The following is a 19301-nucleotide window of genomic DNA, read 5'->3' as shown; positions in this document are numbered from 1 at the left end:
TGATTGGAAGAAAAGTTTTGAACTGCTCCATTTTACCTATGAGTTTGCCCTTTCTTTGACAGCTTGTTGGCCATCCTTGGGAGTGAGGTTACCATATTGGTGTCAAACTTATTTTGAGGAATATGTGGGTGTGTTTGGCTCCACAAGAAAGTGAAGGGAGATTGTTAGTTTATATTACAAAGACCAGGAAAGGCCTGTATTGGTGTCTATGGGCAGGTATGAGTGTAAGACAAAAGACTTAGCTTCAACCTGATCAAAACCTGAGATTAGATCAGGTCAGCCACACCTAATTCTGAGTTAAACTGGGGTCTGTATCCTTCTCCTTTGCACAAACTCAAGGGGATTATTCTTCCTTCCCCTATGCTCATTATTATAATGAGCATGGCAAACAAAATGAATGTGGTCAATTAGATTGTGATCCATCCAATGATTGGCACAAAGAGGAAGGAACAAGTCTTTCATTAGGGTTACCAGGAAAGGTTTCCTGAAGAAAATGGTGCTTCAGTTGAGCTTTAAAAAAAAAAAGAGAGTCTATAATGTCAAAGTAAGAAGGGAGAACATTCTAGGCTATGGAAAGGTATAGTGATGGAGTGCCATGTGAGAGCAACAGCAGGAAGGGCAGTTTGGCTGGATCACAGAATTTGGAAAGGAGAATAATGGTCTGGAAAGATAAGATGGGGTCAGGTTGTAAAGAATATTAAAAGCTAAAAAAGACTGATTTTATTCTAGGTGTAATAGGAAAACACTGGAGGTGAGCAAGTAAGGGAATCTCATTGTCAGATCTATATTTAAAGAAAATTATTATGGCATGGAAGAGATCAGAGAAAGACGAGACAGATATCTAAATTGGGAGAGTGTTTCAATAATCTAGGCTATAAGTGATTAGGGCCAGAAATGAGTTTGTAGCTGTGTGAATGGGGTAAAGGTATAAATGAAATAGAAAAAGCATAAATGCTGAAATAGGAAAATACGGTAACTGATTAGATCAGGGAGGTAAGAGAGAATAAAGAAATCAGCATAGTCATAGGAACTAGTGAGGTTACCAAGAAAGGAATAGCCTGTAAAGGGAGAAGAAAAGAGAGTCTTAGGACTTTTAAAAGGATGATGAGCCAACAAAGAATAGTGAAGAAGAGACTTCAGACTAGCTGGAGAAGAACCAAGGGAGAGTTATATAAAGAAAAGTCAGAAAGGAGAGATAATCCGAAAAACAATGGAGTTAACAGTGTCAAATACAATAGATAGATCAAAAAGTGTGAAAAAGACATTCACATGTGACAGTTATGAGATCATTGATAACTTTGGAGAAAGTTGTTTCTGTTGAGTGATGAGCTTGGAAGCTAAATTGTAAAGGATTGAGGAAAGGAAGTGGACACAGTGTAGGATGATAGCTTGAGGAAATGTTAAGTCTAGTAGATTTTTTTTTTAAGAATGGGGAGAGCTAACATTGCTCAAAGACAATCCTTTATTAAGGAGTAACTGAAGAATGGGGAGGAGTGACTAAGAATACAATTGACTAAAGAAGAGAGGAGAGGAAAGGAGGATTTCTAATAGGCAGGTGGGGGCATAGTGAATAAAATGCTGGGTTTGGGTCAGAAAGTCCTGAGTTCAATCTAGTATTAGACACTTCTTAGTTGTGTGACCCTGGGAAAAACACAATCTCCATTTACCCAAGTTTTCTCATCTACAAAAATGGGGATAGTAATAGCACCTAATTCCCAGGGTTGTTGTGAGCATCAAATAAGACAAATTTAAAGAACTAAGTACATGGCAAGCACCATATAAATATTAATTATTATTATTAAATATACATAGCTATTTAAAAATAAAACAGATTCAGTATGAGAAAGATCATCTTCAGATATCTAAATGGAGTTCAACAGTTTATCTTGTTAATCACCAGAATTTCCTATTAACTGGTACTTCTATTATTCTGTAGTACATAAGTAGATACCTTTAGGCATGGCAAAATGCTGAATTACATCATGAATCAATGAAATATTAATTTATGCTCTATGCATCTATAGCATTAAGTTTATTGAATTCTAATTAACTGAAAACTAGTGATCCATGCATTGTATACATAGTAACAATTCATCAGAGTTATTTGATAAACCCATTCCTGGATTCTAATGGATAGTAAAAAATTTACATCTGCTTTTTTTTAATAGGAGGCTATTAAAATCATTAAATTATTTTCATTTAAAGTTTCCAAGAAGATGACAAGTGAAAAGTAAATGTTGGTTTATTAATTGCCTTCTAGGCCCTAATCACATATTAAAAATGTACTTTTCAAATTTCAATGGTCTGTTCAATTCAATTGTGTGTAATTATCCAAGTCCTTTATAGCTCTCCCAGTTTTTCTTTCCCTTTTATATTTGCCTAAAAGCAAATTACAAAAATCAATAAGGTAATTATTTTGAAAATTCCATATAGACATATTAGGAATTTCTGTATAAGCTAAAATAGTTACTTCTTTATTTTCCTAAATGTGCTTGCCTGTTTTATGTTACAACTTACAGAATTTTTCCAGCATTTTAACCTTTCACTGTCAAAAACTCAATAGTATTTTTAAAACTATAGGAGAGAACCCCATCAATTTTTCCTTAACTCTCATTACTCAAGATAATAACCTGTTATTTTTTGTTAAGCACAAGATTTATTTTTCATTTGCTAAAAGAAATAATACGTTACTTTAGTTTTTTTTCTTAAATGTGGAAAATAGTATTGCAACTAGTAACAATAATGCCGGAAATTAAGGACATAGGAGCCTTTTTCCCAGCTTCCATTCCCCAACCTCCAGTTTCTAGTTTCCAGCTACCTGACCTTAGTCTGTGGTGGGTCAAGCTTATGCTGATGTGACGGGAAATAACATGTTGGACCTTGGGACTGTAAGGACCAGTACATAATTTGCCTATTGGAGAGCACCTGGAGTCAGGTGCTGGACCACTCCCCAATTGCCACCCTTGTCCAACCTTCTACAGAAGTGCATTTAAGTCCAGAAGAGAAGCAAGCCCCTCTTTTTTCACTCTTCTTCATTCTACCTTTGCCTTGTAAAGATGGACTATCTTTTTCTTTCTTTCCTACGCCATGTGCTCCCAGCCTAGGCCTACTGGAGAACCATGGGCCCGTAGGTCATGTGGCTGGGCTAAGCCAGCCCTTATGATTGTCTGTACTTTATTCTCTCTCTCTCTCTCTCTCTCTCTCTCTCTCTCTCTCCCCCATATATATACATACACACACACCTCACCTAGCCTGTCCTCAAAGTGCTTACTGCTATTCCAGGAGGAGAAAAGGTTTTAATCTGTAGGTCTGTATAATAAATCCTGACAGTTTTAAATTCCAGAGATGTAGGTGAATTCATTCACTTTCACCAACTCTCAATCTCTATTGGAGACCCCCAAAACTCTGACAATAACAGTCTTAGGCATTCTGCTTTCCAAAAGATCAGTAATAATTCCTGCTAATTTTGAAAACTGGCAAGCAGCAAAGTGGATTAAATTGAGAATCAGAGTATCTTGGCAAGCATGATGCTGCCAGATAGTAGATATTTAATAATTATTTGCTAAATTGAATTAAATTCTGCCAAATGAGGAAATGTCACTGAGTATAAACAATTATTGTTATAAAAAACAATTGTTAATTCAAGAATTTATAGATAAAGAATAAAGCAACTTTATTGTTGGTACATATTTATGATAATAAACATTAATGATAATAATACAACTTTCCACTTAGATTGCTTCTTTCTTGCAATGAGCACAAAACCCTTGACATAGGTGGTCACAGAGAAATAAAAGTACTAACATCCCTTTTTTTATTAGGAAAACCAGGAAGTTATACAAATTGCCATCCACTAAAACTAACTTTATAACAGAAACCTGAACTTAGGCATATTGCTTCACATTCATCTAATTTTCCATTTCTCCAATAATGATTTATTTGTGTGGCTCATTTTTTCTGCTCAGAAAACTCCTTTTGTTGGAGGCAAAGAATACCAAGATGATTCAAACAAGGGAAATTATAAATAAATCAATGTCTATTACATTGCATTTATATGCCTGTATTCATAATTAAAAACAGGAATATTTGTTTCTATCATTTGTAAAGAGTGATTTTTTTCATGCATTACGGATGAAAGTTAAGGTTGGAAATTATTCTATTTGAATAACTAGTGAGGTTTGTGTTTGTATTAGTCTAGTAGTAGCTGGAGGAATTTGAAAGGTAGGTATAAATTATGTTTATTTCTATTTTATATGCAGTTCATTAGAATGATTTGAAGCAAGGAAAGATTTATCCTCTCCTCCCATGGTTTAGAAGGAAGAAAGGATGGAAGGGAGAGAAGAAAGGCATAAGGGAGGGGAGATTGGAGGGACAGAGAAGGAGGGGAGTTGACAGATCTTGGCATGGGACTTGATTCTGAAGTCCAGAGAATTTTAAGAATAAGTGAAGGGTAAGAAAAGCAGAGCAGTCTGAGCCTCTGAGCAAAATGAAGTCTCTAGTAGGAACTCTAATGGGAAAAGGGAAGACCTTAAGGAGGAACATTCTAAGATGAGCAACTGCAGGAGTAGAAGATTGTTTCAGGGAAAAGAGGCACTTTTAGGGTGAGAAAGGAACAGAAGGGATGATTTTTGAATTCCAATAGGGAATGACTAGATCAGGTGCAGTTGAAATTTTTACTGAGCCAATGAACTTGCTTCTAACTTACAAATAGCATTTATATCTTTATCACATATGAACATCTTTATCAGTATATGAAAACAAAAGGAGTCTGGAAAGTATAACAGACTGAACTGTGGTTGATTACCATGGACAAATTGTAGTATTTTATTGAGGAAACTAGCTTTGAACTTGAAAGGATGGTTAAACAAGAATCAAACAATCAATCAGTAAACATGTATTAAGTATCTACAATAGGCCCACAGTGCCTGCACTCTCCTCACTACTAGGGATATAAATAGAGGCAAACATTGCCCCTGTCTTCTGCAAGAGGATACTTCTACTAATCCTAAACTAAAGACTTTTGCCTTCTCTTAAAGAATACAGCAGTACTCCATGTGAAAAGATCCCTTCACCTTGAAAAGAAGACAGTGCCATTCTGCTGAGCCAATGACTGAAGGTGATGAGAAACTGCAGCTGCCCTTCAAAAAAAGCAAGCCTAATGAATCTAGCTGATCAACTCAAGTAGAAGAGATGCAGGACTTTCAGAGCAGCCTAGTAAATTGATTGACTTGATTCTGAAAGTTCAACAATAATCCAGCAGCCAACTGATTTGTCTGACCAGTCCTAGCAGCAAAGAGGTCTAGCACTCTTTATCCAGGGGCATCTCAGTTTCAGGGTGATGCAGTTCAGCCCCTAAATGACAGATTCCTTCAGGATAGAATGAAATCAACCCATCCAGCTTTGTACTTTGCAAGAAGTCAGCCTACTTGAGCAATTTATCTATCACCAACACTATTACATCCTGCAACAAACTTCTCAAGGAGCCACTGGAAAAGAAAGCAAATTGAGGCTCTGAGGACTGCCACATACAATATGTCAAATGTTTTTTTTAATTGAAAAACTGCATCTACTGGATGATTATTAAGGAATAACACATGGTGGGCACATGAGTTTCTAATACCTTGAAAGTAGTAGAGGAATAGTTGGTTTATGGGAGAGGTCCAAGACAGGGCATTTCAGAAAAGCCAGCAACAGAAATGAACCAGATGAAGAAGATATGGAACCACACATTATCAATGCAGATATTAAACACTGATAAAATAAGTAGAGAAAAAGCATCTACTTTTTTAAAGACTTAAGTTGAAGAAATAATTAGAATATAGTATTCATTTGAAATCTGAGAAAGTCTAAAGCATTGATGATACTTTAGAGAGATTAGGAATCCATTTTATATGCTATACCATGTAACCCAAGCTAATCATAACTATTTATTACCAAAGAAATCAACCATCCCATATAGATGTTGAAATCCAGCTTCATCCAAAGTATAATTCCTTACTGCAAAGTCATATTGGAATGTTTTTCTATTTTGAGAAGAATTTTGTTAACCTCCTAAATGGTCAGGTTGGCAAATATACATTTTTTTCCCAAAAGGAGAGGATGTCATCTTCATATACCTAGAAAATAATGACAAAAGTGACATGAGTCCCTGTCTTCTTGACACTTAAGCCAATTTTTAGATCTCAGGCTATTTCTGCTTCCTGAGATCCAAGATCCTTGGCAATGTTATTATCAGCAGTCGTTTGATAAATCCTGAGACATGTTCAGTTAACCTCCCTTTGCATCTAATAATCAATCAATAACCATTTATTAAGCCAAATTTTTCAGTTCACTCTCTGCTTTTCTTATAGTCAAAAATACTTTTTTGTTACATGTATTGTTATTCTTTTAAATTTGTCACTGCAACCTAAGTAATTATAATTATATCTCCCTCAGAGGTATGTTATTAATATTTTAATATTTACTTTCATTTTATATATCTCTCATGTTGAAACAAATATCTTTACACATTTTGTACCATGTTTTGGGTTTTCTTTTGGTTAATTTTTATCAGTAACATAATTATTTTGAAGTATCATACTTTTAATTCAATTCTTTTCTGTAGTATTTTTTCCAGAATAAACTCATCTGTTACTTTTTCCTCAGATACATTTTTAAACTGATTATATTTAAACTGAAGACAAAGTAGAAAAGTATAATAATCAAATCAATCCATAGTATACTATTACATGATTGATAAACAAACTAACTCAAATTTCTCAGGGACAAAAATTATTTTGAAGCTTCATAATGGTACAATTATAAACTTTAAAAAAATTCTCTTACTGAATTAATTCCTAGAATGCATTCTTTCTATATTGACACTACTGAAGAATGTCTATCACAGACCTTACAGAATTTAGTCTACTGATAAGTTTGTTACCATTTTATGTAAAGAGTAATGTAAAGAAAAATTATTTTATTTCTGACAATACCATAGATAGAGAATCATTTTTATGTCTGAAAATACTATGATAACATGAAATAGCATGAGGTGCAACTTATCCTTTTTTTAAATGTAAGTAGCTCTACAGGATAAAAGTAAAAAAAAAAAGAATAAAAGACTGATCTTGTACTTTTCTGACCTTAACTCATGTTCATAATCCCCCAGCATAAACTGAAATAGAACAAAAACACTTGGGAACAAATGTGTTCTAGTTATCATTTGTAAGAAATGCATTTTATAAATATCACCAATTCAAAACCTCTTATTTGATTCAAACATCATGCCAAGAATTTTTCATTTTCTTTTAGATGAAATCATATGTGTAAGCAGTCTTACATTTCATCTCACATCTCTATTCCCTTTTCTAGAAATTCTCTACTTCACCTTTCTTCAATAATTGATTTCATTGTCATGAATGACTTTTCTGTCACTTAATGTTATTTTAAATCCTTCTGTTGTCCTTCTATTTCCTCATCTTTTGTCCTTTTAAAAATTTTATGACTTAGCATTAATAACCAGAGTAGTCTTTTCACTGCCAATGATAATAAATTCTTTACATTTACATTTTAATTTATCTTCAATCAATATTTATACAAAGAATGTATTAAAATATACAAGCTTCAAAATCTGTTTTGAAGTCAAAAATCTGTTTTGATCCAGATTATCATGAAAAAGAACCTATATCCTTTTGGCCTTGAATGGAATTCATTAAAAATCATCTCAAGACATCAACTATTTTTAAAAAAGTAATACTGACATAAAATACATAAGAAAGTTAAAATAAGTAAAGAGTGAACATATATTTCAATTAAGTAAATTCATTAGAACAAATTATAGGTTAGCTAGTAAGGATAAGCAAAAAGAATTGCAATGTTTTACAATGAGTGGGAAATAGATCAGTTGTAATCTATTTCTCACTCATTGTAAAACATTGCAATGAAAAATAGACACACTTTTTCAAGGTGTCTTTTCAGTAGTCATTTAATAGGATTACATAGTTCATTTAATACAGTAAGTATAATGAAGCTTTAATTTTCCTGGTTAACTTATCAAAAATTTCCATAAGATGCTGTTAAGATTATCTTTAAAACTAGAAATCTAGTTGTCTCATGTTTCTTTTCTCCAAGTATGGCAATAGATTAATAACATGCCTGGGGAGATTGGGTTTTTCCCAGTTTTAGTCTTCCTAAAAGAAGAGAAATGAGACAGCTCTAGGGCAGATGACAAGGCAAGGAGATAGTTTGGAAACAAATCTGGCTGGGTATAAGTAGATCTAAGTTCTAGTCATAACTTTGCCACTAACTAGTTATGCTACTGAAGCTTAAGAAGGTAATCTTACATTTCAAGCCTCAACTTTCCCATCTAGAAATGAATAAACCAAAATAAATGACCTCTAAGGTTGAACTCATAAGCCACAGCTCTAATTTTTGAAATGTTATCTGCTGCAGAAGATAGAATAAAGGATGTAGACTTGTAAGACCTACAGTGAAAACTGGATCTGCTGTGCAACCTTAGATGAGTCATACCCTCTTTGGAAACATTTTTTAAATGAGGCAGTTGAACTAGGTGCTCTTTAAGGTTCTTTCTAAGGTCCCTTCCAACCATAAATCCTATAATTTTCTGATGTATTTAGTCAGGATTAAAGCATGGAAATTGTTGCCTTCATATCAATTAATGAGGGAAAATGCTTCATGGAGATGATGATATTTCAATCACTGCTTGAATAAAGAAGTAAAATATCATTTTGTAATTGCTTTGGAATAGATGACTCTAGTGGAATGCTAAAGCATTTTGCTTGTGAATAATAGCTTAGCTAGGATCCAGTAATGCAAGCCAGAATTTCCTATGCAATAATTTAATATTCAAATAATACTAAATGAGACAAAACTATAATCTTTTAGGAGAATATTTATGATTTTGAATATTATATTAGATAATTATAGATGGTATTTGTATAGTGTTTTCTTCAACGAACATAATGTATTTTGTGAGATGCATTCAAAAAAAAATCTGTGAATGAGGTATGATTGGCATATGTAGATTCCAGATTAATGTGGAACTCCTAAGGTGGAATTTCTCTACCAATGCAGATTTGTAATTCATCTGTCATGTATAATATTACAGGATTAACTACAGTACCTCAAAAGCTAGACTGTATCAGAGGCAACACTTGAACTCAGTTCTTCCCAGTCCACGAAATGGCAAAGATCCAAGAATGAGCTCTTTCAATGGTGACATCCACATGTACTCAACCAAAATTATGTTGACAAAGAAATAATAAACAAATGATTGAATAAAAGGAGTTCCAAAACCAGAAAGATATGAGATAGCAATTCAAAACCACGTTATTGCCACCAGATATTATAAAAAGATTTACCTTAAAAACCAATAATTTGTCAATGAAAATTTTATATTGAAAAAAGTAACCATTGTGCAGCATTTCAGATTTTAAAAAATTATTTAGTATTCAATTAATATGTTGCAAGTCATGACCCAGTGATTAAAATTATACAGCTGAAGCTTTCTACTTTTCAGTAGTACCTGAAGACAAAAAAAATCCCCAAGTAAAAATAAAGAGCTTGAAAGATATATGTGTGTGTGTGTGTGTGTGTTGATATACATATATATAATGTTCCTTGAATCTGAATTTTTTCACATATATAGTCATTCCCAAGTTCAAATGGACATAGCACTGAGTTAAAAAAATTTAAGAATAATCTCTATTATAGTAATCACCATGCTTAATTTCCATTATACAAATTATATCAATGAAGTTTTGACTATATTTATAGTGAAACATCAAAATGTCATTTAGTTTCAATAGTGCCAAACTCTCCATGACTGTCAAGTGAATAGAAAGACTGAAGATTTTGAGATGGGATCCAGGAATCCAATAAATGAAGTGATACTGTCAAACACTGGCTTTCTGAATTCAAAGGCAAACTGGAGGAAGATATTTAGAGCAATTATTATCTTTCCAATGCCAATCTGAACATTCACCTTTGAAATAATTAAAAGTATTCAAAGAATTGTTTAATATAAAGATAGAAATAAAAAATCAATAAATTAGTAAATAAAGCGAACCTATAGATAAACACTGCTTTCTTTAAAAAAAAGAATAAAATTAAATAAGTTCTCAGATACATAATAAACAGGCTAAAATTTTACATTTCCAATTACCACAAAAACAACAATGATAATAATATATAACTCCAGGTCTAGAATCAAGAAGATCCAGCATTAGATACTTCCTAGACCTGGACAAATCATTTAGCCGCTCTGCCTCAGTTCTTTCAACTATAGAATGGGAATAATGACACTGGAATTTCCAGGGTTGCTTTAAGGATCTAATGGAACAATTCTTATGAAGCATTGAGCACAGGGTCCAGCATGCAGTATTTATTATATATTACTTAGAGTTGTAATTGTTATTGTTACTATTAGAACTGGCATTTATATAGCATTTTAAGATTTGCAAAAGTGATTTTCAAATATCTTATTTGATTCTTACAACACCTCTGGGAAGGAGTTTCTATTAAGAGTCATTTTACAGGGGTGGCTAGGTGGTGCAGAGAATAGACCACTGGCCCTGGAGTACCTGATTTCAAATTCGGCCTCAGACACTTAATAATTACCTAACTGAGTGCACTTGGGCAAGCCACTTAACCCCGTTTGCCTTGTAAAAAAAAGCCATTTTACAGATTAAGAAACTAAGGAAAACTGAGGTTAAGTGACTTGCCAAAGGTCACCTGTAAGTGTCAAAGGAACTCACGTTTTCCTGACCACAGACCCAGCATTCTATCTACTGTACTATCTATCTGTCAGGAATACTTCCTAAAAAGACACTACTTCAGAAGTAAAGGATGATAAAGACTTACTGCTAAATGGAAACCATTTAACAACTAACATTCAAATATAGAATCAAATGATTTCTCTCTCATCACATTCAACTTAGATCAACTTATATCATGGAAACAATGTAAAGACTAACAGACTGCCTTCTGTGGGGGTAGGGCAAGGGAAGCTACCACCACCACTACTACTAAGACGAGGATGACTACTACTACTACTACTACTACTACTACTACTACTACTACTACTACTACTACTACCACCACCACTACTACCTCTACTACTAATAATGGCTACTACCTCAAAGTGCAAACCTATTAACCATGTTGTTAGGTATGGGTAGAGAAAAAGAAAAGTAGGAGAATTCCAGGCAGGGTTATATAGAACGGAGTTTTTTGTACCCAATATATGATCAGAGTAGCTGTGAAAGTTCAGAAGAATCTCTGAAATGCTGGTAAACTGGGCTCTGGTGGTAACCTTCATAGGGTAATCAACTATTCTATGTAATATAAACAGAAGTAGTATTAGCATAGTGCTACAGACATGAACTAATCATGATGATTAATTTTAAATGGAGAAAAGAAAAACCTGTATCAACACTCCAAGTTCTAGAACCAGCCCCACCACACACATACACATACACACACACACACACACACACAAACACACACACAAACACACACACAAACACACAAATCCTAAGCTATATAAGGAAAAAATACAAATACCTGTTGAAAATGCTTTTGAGTAGACAGTACTGACCATTAAAGCAGCCAAATCATGATTGCAGATGAAACTAAGCAAAGATAAAAATCCTTTCATTTTGTACTAATAGTGTCTCCTGAAAAATTTTAAAAAGAATTCATTCCTTATATAGACAAAGACTTCATGCCATCTTTTTCAAAAGTACACTCAGCTTTAAGCTATATATAAATGTATTACTGATAGGTATAAGACAATTCTTTTTTTAAAGATTTTATTGATTTTGAGTTTTACAATTTTTCCCCTAATCTTACTTCCCTCCCCTTACCCCACACAGAAGGCAATTGGTCAGTTTTTACATTGTTTCCATGATACATTGATCCAAATTGAAGGTGATGAGAAAGAAATCATAAAACTTAAGGAAGAAACATAAATTATAAGAGATAGCAAGATCAGACAATAAGATATCAGTCTTTTTCTAAGTTAAAGGTAATGGTCTTTGTTCAAACTCCATAGTTCTTTCTCTGGATACAGATCGTATTCTCCATTGCAGACAGCCCCAAATTGTCCCTGATTGTTACACTGAAGGAAAGAGTGAGTCCATCAAGGTTGATCATCACCCCCATGTTGCTGTTAGAGTATATAGTGTTTTTCTGGTTCTGCTCATCTCACTCAGCATCAGTTCATGCAAATCCCTCCAGGTTTCCCTGAATTCCCATCCCTCCTGGTTTCTAATAGAACAATAGTGTTCTATGACATACATCTACCACAGTTTGCTAAGTCATTCCCCAATTGAAGGACATTTACTTGATTTCCAATTCTTTGCCACCACAAACAGGGCTGCTATGATGCTTTTACCCTTTGTCGTCATCTTTTCAGGGTATAGACCCAGTAGTAGTATTAATGGATCAAAAGGTAAGCACATTTTTGTTGCCCTTTGGGTGTAGTTCCAAATTTCTCTCCAGAAAGTTTGGATGAGTTCATCACTCCACCAGCAATGTAATAGCGTAAGATTACATCAGGTATTTTATATACATATACATATATATGTATATATATATATATATATTATACCCATAGTAGATGTTATTTGATATTCATATTGAGTTCTATATTATATATAAGAAATGAAGACAGGTACTAAAATTGAAAAAGGGATCAATCACTGAATAATAGAAACCCTCAAATTACAAACAGCCACGAAAATAAGCACTGAAGCACCAAATGACTAAAAGGTAGATAGCAAAACTTAAGCTAAAAATTCTAAAAAGCTTTTTGGTCCAAATGTCTTGAATCTATATAACATAATTATATGAAAAACAGCCAATTTTTTTTTTTTTACTTTTTGCAAGGCAATGTGGTTAAGTGGCTTGCCCAAGGCCACACAATTAGGTAAGTATTAAGTGTCTGAGGCCAGATTTGAAATCAGGTACTCCTGACTCCAGGGCCAGTGCGCTATCCACTGTGCCACCTAGCTGCCCCAATTTTTGTCTATTTTAAAAAATATTTATTTATTTTAAATTTTACAATTTCCCCCATCACGTTTCCCTCCCCCACTCCCACAGAAGGCCATCTGTTAGTCTTTACATTAAAACAGTCATTTTTAAAGATATGCTATCAGATATAACTATCAAAACATATTCTCTCAGCATATTTGACAAAAATTATGAAAATATTTTAAGACTTGCAAATGACCATCATTTCCCTTAGAAGAAACATGGCAGAAAAGTTGAATTAATGTACTTCAAACACCATCATGAAAAAAAGTGACTTGAGGGAGCTCCTTAAGATCAGATAAATGTAACAAGTAAAAAGAAATCTAGAAAATAGAAACATAATATATATTCCTGTGATACCTAGCAAACAAATCAATCAAACAAGTATTTAAGTGATACTGTATGACAGGCACTTTGTAAGGCAACAGGGATACAAATAAACAATTTCCTCTTACAAGGAGTTGATATTCTAATGGAGGATGCAAGAACATATAAAAATTTATCAGTATAAATAAAAGTAAGTAAATATACACACACAAAGTAAAAATGAGATAGTTTTGAAGGTATACAACAGTAATTTGTATTAGGAAAAGTTTTATGTGGAAGAAGTGTTTGCACTGCTTCTTAAAATAAAAAGGGGTCTATTCAGCAATGATCAAGAGATGGGAAATAAAGTGCAACAGATGTCAAAAGTATACTAATAACTACAGACAACAGAAATATAAAAAAACAAAAACAGGTAATAACAACAAAAATGCTTAGCTAAGGAACCAATCATTTATGGTTTTTGGTTTGTTTTACAAGGCAATCAGGATTAAGTAACTTGTTCAGTCAAACAGCTAAGAAGTGTCAAGTGTCTGAGGTCATATTTGACCTTGGATCCTTCTGTTTCCAGGGCCACAGCTCAATCTACTTTATCACCTACCTGCCTCAAGGTCTTTCTTGATGTACACAAGATGACAAGAGTAAAAAGAGAAGTCCCAATGAAGTAACAATAAGTAAACCAAGAAACAAGTCAGAAATCTCATGACCTAGCTCAGAACTAGGTAAACAACCAGACCCTAGTCTCCAGCAGCACCAGCAAACCTCTATCTCTCAGCACAGCAGGAGACAGGAGTATCTTCCATAGGCCTCAGAGTAACATCAGTATAGCACCAAGTAAACAAGCTGCAAGACAATGCTTCTTCCAAATTGGAAGCAGAGCTCAAATCAAACGAGAAAAGATAAAAAATGATGACCAAAAACAATAACAAAAATACCTGACCTTAGAACGTTAATATGGTGAAAGGGATGATCAAGACAATGCAAAACCTAAAAGAAAAATAGGCTTCAAACTCAGAAAGAACTCATAGAGGAATTCAAAAAGGAACTTAAAAATCATATGAAAGATAGGAAAAAACTTGGAAAATGTGAGTGATATAAAAAATTATGGAAAAAGTGTCAACAGCTTGAAAAAAAAGAATACAACCACTTAAAAAGTAGATTTGACCAAATAGAAGAGGAAATATAAAAGCTAACTGGAAACCAAATTCTTAAAAATTAAAATTGGATGTTAAACACAATTGTATATGTACAACTTTACCAAACTGTTCATTGCCTTGGAAAAGGGGAAGGAAAAGGAGGGTGGTAGAAATTTTCAAATAGATGAATGTTGAAAAAACTACTTAAATTTTCAAATGGATGAATGTTGAAAAACTACTTTTGTATGCAGTTGGGAAAATAAAATTTCGGTTGATAAAAGTGAGACTATTAGAAACTAATAACTCTATTAGATATCAAGTCTCAATCAATGAAATTCAAACACATGAAAAAATCAGAAAAAACGTAAAATGTATCATTGCAAATACTACCAATCTGGAAAATAGATTCAGGAGAGATGATGTCAGAAACACTAGACTAACTGAAATCTATGATCAAAAGAAGGACCTGAACAGCATCTTTCCAGAAATTATCAAGGAAAACTGCTCTGATAACCTGGAACCAGAGAACAAAATAGGCAATAAAAGAATTCATTGGTCACCTCAGGGAAATTCCAAGATAAAATCTCCAAGGAATATTATAGCCTAATTACAAAATGTAAGCAGATAGAAGATCAAAAACCAGAACCCTATAATAAATTGTTTATGAGAAACACACTTTAAGTAGAGAGACATCCAGAGTAAAGGTGAAGGACTTGAGTAGACTCTGTTATGTTTCAATATACATAAAAAAGGAGGGTTAGTAAAGCTGATCTCAGAAAAAACAAAAGTAAAAATAGACTTAATTAAAGGAGCTGAGGAAGGAAACTCCATCTTGTCTAAAAGGTACCATAGACAATGAAGCAATATCAATACTTAAGATATATATACACCAAGTAGTATAGCATCTGAATTGACTGGGTTTTTTTTATTAAGGTATTTGCAAGGCAAATGGGGTTAAGTGGCTTGCCCAAGGTCACATAGCTAGGTAATTATTAAATGTCTGAGGCCAGATTTGAACTCAGGTACTCCTGACTCCAGGACCAGCGCTCTATCCACTGTACTACCTAGCCACCCCAGCATCCAAATTGTTAAAGAAGTAAAGTGAGTTACAGGTTCATAATCAAACAAGAGAGAAAGAACATTACAAAATATGGAATAGGTAATTTGATCATATGAAATTAAAATCTTTTTGCATAAATAAAATAAATGCAACCAAGGAAAGCAGATTACAAGTGATAAAGGTCTCATTTCTCAAATATATGGAAAACTGAGTCAAAATGATTAGAATACAGGTCACATCCCAATGAATAAATGATCAAGGGATATGAATTGACAATTTTTAGATGAAGAAATCAAAGCTACCTCAAGGCATATGAAGAAGTGCTCTAAATGACTTTTTTTAAGGTTTTTGCAAGGCATTGGGGTTAAGTGGCTTGCCCAAGGCCACACAGATATGTAATTAAGTGTCTGAGGCTGGATTTGAACTCAGGCACTCCTGACTCCAGGGCCAGTGCTCTATCCACTGCGCCACCTAGCTGCCCTCTAAATAACTTTTGATTAGAGAAATGAAAATTAAAACAACTCTGACCACCTCACACATATCAGTTAGGTTAATATGACAAAAAAAGGAAAATGATAAATGTTGGACAGGATGTGGGAAATCTGGGACATTAATGCACTATTGTTGAAGTTGTAGAGTGATCCAACCATTCTGGAGAACAATTTGGATCTGTGCCCAAAGGATAGGTAATTGTTCATATTCTTTGATCCAGCAATACCATTACTAGGACTATATCAAAACAGATCATAAAAATAGGGAAGTAACAACATGGAAAAATATTTAAAGCAGTCTCTTTTGTGGTGCCTTAGTTGGTTGGATGGGTTGGTTGGTTGGTTGGTTGGTTCTTGTCCTTTATTTTTAAAGAGGACCAAAATGATATCATTGTTTGAGACAAATTACAGTGTGTCCTACTGTGGATGATCAGACAGACAGATCACAGGTTGGGCACAAATATTCCATGTGAACACCTGGGGTGGGTATTCTTTTTTATTTATTTATTTATTTAAAGCAATGGGGTTAAGAGGGACTTGCCTAAGGTCACACAGCTAGGCAATTATTATTATTACCTGTCTGAGGTCAAATTTGAACTCAGTCCTCCTGACTCCAGGGCCAGTGCTCTATTCACAGCACTACCTAGCTGCCCCGGGGTGGGTATTCTAAACCTACAGATGTCACATTCCTTTGAGGAACCTCAATTCTGCCTTCCACATAGTGTAGTACACTAGTTTTTCTATTTGCACACTACTCCAAATAACAATGAATGTGAATAAAATAATTGCATGAGAGTGACTGGTCCCAGAATTGGTTTTAGCCTGAATTTCATTGAAAAAGCTGAAAATGAGATAACAATCATAACTTTGGTAGACAGCTTTAAAATTTGCAGAGGACTTAAACTTTCTCAATATGTATGCATATATTCACATGTACATATCAATACACACATATGTAATATATTTGAACATCATAACAACCTTGTGAGGTATTATTATTAATCCTATTTAAATATGAAAAAACTGAGGCTGAGAAAAGTTAAGCGATTTGAATAAGTTCACACAATTAATAGGTATCCAAGCAGGGTTATACGGTGGTCTTCCTGACAAGGTTCAACCAATTATAGAATCTAGTCACAGATTTTGCATGAAAACATAAAGTCCAAAATATCACTGAAGATAAAACAAATTAAATTTATTGTGATTGTAATAATACTACACAATAATACTGATACACATGATAGCTTATAAATAATACTGACCTCCAAACTTTAAGAGAAATTTCGATGGATATGGTCATGATGAATACTCATAATCTTCAAATTATTCTCAAAATAAAGAGGTTGACAGAAGAAATAAAAGTTATGTAGAAAAAAGAAGAAATATATACCACCTGTCAACCTGTCTAGATTTCTTTTGTCCCACATTTTGAAGTTCTATTTCAACACTTTTATTCAACTTACAAAAAAGTAATCATTTATTGCATCTTGTTAAGCATAAAATATAAATAAATAACCGTAGTATAAAAATTTGTCTCAATAGCAATTCTATATAAAACTTAAAGCTGAGATTGAAATAAAAGCAATAGTAATAATAAACTATAACAGATATATGTTCTTGGAGTTCATAAAGAAGACTGGTAAAAGTTTTCAAGCATACAATATGTAAAAAAATTTCAGAAAAACTTCTGTATCAAAAAACCCTTATTTCACAAAATAATATCAAAGACTTACAGCAAACATACTGAATTTGTTGATTGTAACTAAAAATGGTTTGTTTCTGGAAAGAACCTAAGAAACTGCTAAGATCCAAGAGTAAAATCAAAAAAGTGTTTTAACACCATTACACAGAATCAACCAACAATACTGTATAGCACCAAAGAATCACTGATCTGTTGGTTGAATTATACACTGTGAATATAAAAATGAATGGGTTTTGGATACTAATTCAGGATGAGGTTACTAAACCTTAAATTATAGAAAAATTTTCCTTAAGAAGCCCAGATTCACTGATCTATGCTGATTGTACAATAAAATGATGGAAAATGTGTAAAATATAATATTGTTTTGATGATTCAAAAATTTAACAATTTACATAGTACAGAAATGGCTTAGCAACTAGAATTAGATACAAGAATTCCATTATCCTTCATAAACTTGATCAATCTCTGAACCATACCTATTAACTACAAAATATCCTTGAGAATTCAACAAATAAGTATTCTAGAACCAGAATTAGAAAATAATAAAACTATTGCCTAAAACTTCCCCACATGTATTAACAAATTATAGAATGTTTTAGCAGATTTTCATATCCAATAGTCATCATCTCAAAACTAAATGGAAAGAAAGGTTTTCAAAATCTATAGGCAAAGATTAAAGTCATGTGGGAGTAAGATTCTCTAGCACTGGAATGATTCTGTGCCTCTATAAAGATGGCTAAATATTACACTACTCATAGTCTATTACAAACAGCAATCATTTCTTCCATATTCTAAACAGTTTTTAGAATGTTAAATATAAAGAATAGACACAGTGACTTGTGCTAACCAATTCTATCTGACCATATCAGAAAAGATGAGAATTAGATAATATTGATAATAATGAGAGAACATCTAAATGTTTGCAATGTGTTTTGTATAGAATATGACAGCTGATCCTCAGAATAACCATTTAAAATAGCTGGTGTTATTGTATCCATTTTATAGCCAAGGAAGTTGAGGGTCAAAGGGGTTAAATGACATGTGAATATATGCATACATATTGAGAAAGTTTAAGTTTAAGGGTAACACAGATAGTAAGTTTTACCATTTGGAATTGATCCTAGGTCTTCCTAACTTCAGGTTTATAATTTCATGCTGTCTCATGTCCTCATTTAGCATAATTAGCAAATGAGTTAACTAAGAAAAAACATACCTATAAACCTTAAGAAACATTCCAATGAAGATGCATTCATGTCTTTAAAGTTTTCAATGATTCAATAATAGTTTTCCTTTATATTAACCTATATACTGATGATTTTCTTTCATTCTTCTCTGAAACATCTTTAAATCTACTTATTTTCCCTGTTCAGAAGGATATTAAAAATACACAATTTCCAAAACTACTGGCAAAGCTCCCCAATGGTTTCCTAGTCATTTGAAAATCTAATAAGAAAGGATATTAATGGATTTATGCTCTATCACCTTTCCATTAGGATTGTATATAATTTACCCTTAGATCTCTATTTTTGAAGATTTATTTTATTTCTTTCCTT

General features: G+C 33.2%; 1 protein-coding gene across 1 annotated transcript in view; it reads right to left on the bottom strand.

Moving 5' to 3' along the window:
* The window catches only part of ENTREP2 (endosomal transmembrane epsin interactor 2), a 734130-nt gene that overhangs the window by 361897 nt on the left and 352932 nt on the right, over positions 1-19301 (bottom strand). The window lies entirely within an intron of this gene.

This window comes from Macrotis lagotis, chromosome 4 (genome assembly GCF_037893015.1).
Source record: "Macrotis lagotis isolate mMagLag1 chromosome 4, bilby.v1.9.chrom.fasta, whole genome shotgun sequence".
In the NCBI taxonomy this organism is placed as follows: Eukaryota; Metazoa; Chordata; class Mammalia; order Peramelemorphia; family Peramelidae; genus Macrotis; species Macrotis lagotis.
Note: the sequence above shows the minus strand (reverse complement) of the source record. Positions and strands in the feature narration are given on the sequence as shown.